Source organism: Bidens hawaiensis, unplaced genomic scaffold, assembly GCF_021521415.1.
Source record: "Bidens hawaiensis isolate Kalapana, Puna unplaced genomic scaffold, B.hawaiensis_p1.1 tig00027764_1, whole genome shotgun sequence".
Classification (NCBI taxonomy): domain Eukaryota; kingdom Viridiplantae; phylum Streptophyta; class Magnoliopsida; order Asterales; family Asteraceae; genus Bidens; species Bidens hawaiensis.
The window spans coordinates 201,027-206,583 of NW_027494499.1; positions in this window are offsets into that span (position 1 = coordinate 201,027).

The following is a 5,557-nucleotide window of genomic DNA, read 5'->3' on the forward strand; positions in this document are numbered from 1 at the left end:
AATGCATATGCCAATTTTTCTGTCATAATTATAGGGCCAAGTTCTATTATTATGGAAAACGAAGTATTCAAAGTTATCACTCAAAACAATATTAGAAAAATAATATTTATAAAAGGTTTATTGATTTTAAATATTTTCAATTTTTACTTATTGATCGAGAATAATAACTAATGAAATGTTTTACCAAGACTCCCAATTTTCACATTTTCTTCTGACACTTCAAAGTCATTTCAAAAAATGTTGCATAGTCATAAAAACTAAGTTTCACGTTAACTTGGGTGTGCCAAAAGAATATTAATTTTAAATTAGGAGTGGTAATAAGTATTTCGCTAGTTAAGAGTATTTCCTGCCAACAAGTAAACGTTAGAAGTATTTACTATAACCCTACTTATAATTTGGAGAGCAAGAACCAGGGGTTAATAACCCTATTTAAAAAAGATGTAACTAATCAGGGGGTTCATAACCCTTTGAAGTATTTACTATAACCCTATTTAACAACCAAAACTGGTTACATTAGTTTTAAAAAAAGATGTTAAAAGACCATACGTTATGGTGCGTGGTGGAGGGCAAGGTGGGCGCCTTTGGGAGCGGAACACCACCAAGAGGTGTCCTTGGTGGTGGGCGCGGTGGAGGAGGGTGGTCAGAAAGATGGGCGCCTTTGGGTGTTTTTTTTGTGGGCCCTCTCTCTCTCCATCTCTCACACACAGATACATGCATATATATATATATATATATATATATATATATATATATGTATAGGGAAGGGTTATCCTAAAAATAAGTAGTTTCTTAGGAAGACTAAAAATAAATCATAGCCATTGGATCATATCAATCAATGGTTGAGATTTAAAATTACCAAAAACCGTTATAGTTTCCTAGAATTATTCTTGCACCATAGGTTTTAATGTCAAATGTCAAAATTCTATTGGTTCTTACCATTCCTAGGAAACAACTTCTTTTTATTTAAACCATTTTCTATATATATATATATATATATATATATATATATATATATATATATATATATATATATATATATATATATATATGGTAGGGTTAACGTAAAAAAAGGTTTGTGAGAAGCATAAGAATAAATGTAGACCCTTGGATCTAGGATCTAGTGGTTGAGATTGATAGTTTCTAAAAGTTGTATAGTTTTCTAGTTACATGGTGTAGTGTCCTATTTAGACGGTGCACTTTATTTTAAAGTTTTCTCATACTTCTCATAAAACAATTATTTTTTATTTAAACATGTTTCTATATATATATATATATATATATATATCTATATGATAATCTTATTGTTTTAAGAGAAGCTATCGACATGCAGATGATTTTGCGAGTGTTCAATTTCCTTCAAAAGGTTGCAGCCATGATGGTTTGTGTGGCTTTCTTCTCTATAGGAAACCGATCGTATATTTAATAACTAACAACACTTGAATGTAAATCACAGTTCACAAATCTAACTATACTATTAAAACAAAACATTTATTCCACATGTCCTTTAACTAGGTTATCCAAATATGATGCCAAGTATACAATTTCTATAAAAAAAAATTATCCACCTAATAAACAATTTAATTTTAAACTTTAACTCCTAAGTCGGAGAAGATTTCAAAATAAATGGTTATAATAACTATTTATTGAGTAATAAAGACAATTAATTGTATTCATTGTTATTTTTTAAAATTTTGAGACTTTGTTATTTTATTTTTTTGGATTTTGAGAAATTATTTATGAACGTTTGGATTAGATGTAAGGATGTTTAGATTGAAATGGTGGTTTAAGTCGTGAGCTTTGGATTTTATTGTTGCTTTATTAAACATTTGAATAAAAGTTATAATTGTTATATCTCATTGTTATATTCATATTTGTAGTATTCTTTATGTTGTGTACTTATATGTTTTACAACATATGACTTTAGTAGATGATGAAGTTTTAATTAATATGAGGTTTTATATATACCTTATGTATACATATGAAGTTTTATATATTTTCACTGTTGTGTATCACAAGATCTAACCTAGTCAGAAATAAAGCAATAACTATTGTAGCTCCTCTAGATGGATCTCACATTTACTCAGATCAATTCGTGTTGTTAGTTAGCAGAAATCACCAACAACACTCGGATCTCAGATCTTAGTTTTGAAATATATAAAGGGGGGGGGGACGAAGTTGGTAGAAAGTTGTTTTATTTCCAAGGGTGTTGTTACGGAGAAGTGGGTAAAGTGACCCTTTTATAGGGGTCCTCTTTTCTCCAACGTTTACATTTCTTTCGTACAAAATAAACATACTGAGTACGTAATACACAAACTATAAGCAAATAGAAATACATACACAATCATAATAATAATAATAATATAGAATATTAGTCATACACTTACAATACTTTTTAAGTAGAATAAACTATAAAATACAAGGATACGAGATGAGACGGACAATGTCTGGTTAAGGATTTGTGTTTAACACGGCTACAAATTTAAGTCTCGCAAGAGAACTCGATCGTTTTTCTTTTACGGTATTTACAGCCGAAACATGTTTGTAACATCCTAAAACTCGAATAATAATATTTTATATTTATTGTTATGACGGAAAATTTACTTGAACTAATAAATAAATGGTAGCATAGTAAAAGATGGTAAGATAAGTAGATAAATTAGATGGAGGTAATTATGGACCAAAAAGGAAATGTGGGCCTTAGGTCCATGGGCTTAAGGGAGTATAAATACCCCTTAAACCCTAATCCTTTCCTTTTCCATCCATAATATCCATCTTATTCTCCCTACACCTCCTTAACACACACACACACACCTTTCCCTTTTCGGCCGCAAGCAAGAACGAAGATTCGGGATCAAAAATCAAACCTTGTATTGATAGATCCTTAATATACAAGCTAGATACAAGATTAATACTTCATGAAAAGCTAAGCCGTGACCTAATAGCCGTATAAAGGTATGTTCTTGACCTTAAAGATTACGTTTTTATGAACGGTTTGCTATGAAACTTAACCCTAGAGTAGGTCGGGTCTAAATGCTTCATAAAAATGCAAACTTGATAATTAGAATGAACTTAATAGACCTATGGCAATATACGGCTCATAGATAAACCCTAGATCTAGTCTAGAACGTTTTAAATGTGTAAAGGTCCAAGCTTTATGCCTAAAACGGGATAGATCTTGAAGCCATGATAGTAATGGGTGTAATTGGGTATGAATGATGATGGTAAAGGGTTAAAGTTCATGATTTGGACCATGAAACGAGTAAATCTGGGCAAGGCAGAATCATAAGATAGAAGGATGAGTTGCACTGAGAGATCTCGGCCAGGACCAGTTCTCGGTCAGACCTGAGGGTTCTCGGTTAAACTGATGGTTCTCGATCAACATGATGTTCTCGGTCAACCCAATGTTCTTGGCCAGTTCTCTATTTGGACTTGGACCTGAGTCCAGTTGGGCCCAGATAGTGGTCAGTTGGGCCTGAGCAGTAGGCCTGATCTGACTAATTGGCCCATATGTAAGAGTTAAGACAAATAAGCCCAACTTAGAAAATAACTAAAAATGTTAATGAAAAATGTGTTAAGACAGTTAATGGAAATAAAATATTTCCAAGCTGACCTGGCAGCTCGACCCCAGCCAGGGGCTCTGCCCCTTGGACCCTGCTAGGGGCTGCTGCCCCTAGAACCCCGCTGCCAGGGGCGCTGCCCCCGGACCCCCGTTCGTTGGGGGTTATAGAAAGATAGAAATTCGATATGAGTAGCAATAGTTAATTGATACATGTAAATATTATACAGTTAGCCGTGCACAGCTCAAGAAGGGAATAACTATTAACAGCGAACGTAACCGCATTTAGGTGAGTTTCTAGCCCCATTCCTTGTTATGTTTCGGGGCTGTGTGCATACTCGATGTGATTAGTTAATACACTTGCCTTAAGTGGTAAGTGTATGCCTATTTATGATATATGTGAATGCTATGGAATAATGCTTGACGGTACATGAACGATCTTCGGATATTGCATGTGCTTTCAGGGGATAGTTAGATGATGTGATTGTTTATATATATGTTGTATGTATGAAGTATGTATGTTATAGAAAATGAGTATGAAAAATATATAAACAAGAAGGAAGGTATGATATGAAGGAATTGACAGTAAAGGGTGGCAGACCCTAATAATATCTGTGAAGGAGGGTGGCAGACCCTAATAATATACGTAATGTTATAGGGCGAGAGGCTCTTTAAGGGTGGCAGACCCTAATAATATCTGTGAGGTTATAGGACGAAAGGCTCTTTAAAATGTAAAGTATGTATGTAAAGAAATATAAAGTACGAGGTATGAAAGAAAGAAAGGAAGTATGAAAGTAAGAATGCGAGTATATACTTACGTGTGTTTGAAAGAGAGTAAAGAAAGACAAATATGTAATATAAGAATGTATTGTATGTTGATTGTATTAACTAGAACTCACTCAGCGTAGCTGACTTTTAGTATGCACGCAGGTGAGTAGAATGAGGCAGTTAGCTTGAGAGGGACACGTGCAATGTTGAATGAAGCTGGCATCTGAAGATTTGGTTATGATGTTTTATCACTATGTTTTATGTTATGTTTCAAAAAGACAAATTATGGATAATTGTAACGAATGATTGACTGTTTTAGTTTTCCGCGAAAGTTTTTAATTAACTCTGATTTTAGAACTGCGTTTATGAGTAGATCCAACGTCCAAATGTGAGGCGCCGGTAACGGGGCCTTACAATGTTGTACTCTGGGGAAGGCACTAGCACTTGAAGGTTTACGTTAATATTCAAGGATCCCTTGGTATGCAGACTATGTGTTGTGGGCTAACTAGCATTTTCTAGTTTAAGCATCACGTCACTGTCACGTAGGCAGCGGGGTTTTAACTAGCCCACCCATTATGATATAATGAAACAAAAACAACAAAAAAAAAGTTTGATTGTTTGTATGAATTCGCCGCACACATTAACGCTCGAAACTGGCTTACCGCCCGTTGTTAACGACCGCACATTAGCGCACGGTGCAGTGTAGCCAGCACTAATGTGCTTATTTGGTACCCAAAACGCCCTAGGCATTAATGGACAACACACAAATTTATAGTGAAAAATTGAGCTGGAAAATAAATGATTGCTAATCAGTTTACTAATGCTTGAATTGATCTAAATGCAACTACATCATCAAAGTACCACATTGCGCTTCCGTGTGCATGTTAAGAAGGAACACCGTTTAGGATCAAGCTTGTGTATATCTCTTTAAAGTAAAACAATAACCAAATAGTGTACCACCTTATAAACCTCTCAAGGTTTGGTTCTTCACTAATGTGGGACAAGTTTTCATTTGTTCCCTTTCCTTTTTCGTTATTGATTTCACAGTTTCATAATCCAACTTCAAGCATCAATATCTATATCATCTTAGCTCCATTTTAAACACGGGTGATTCGTCACGAAGGTCTCAAAACATAGAAGCCAAAAGAAAAGGTTAGTAATTATATTAACAAAAGTGTGATTCATGCATAGTTATCGTCCCCAAGCAAAATATTAGTTCAAACATAAGTCAGA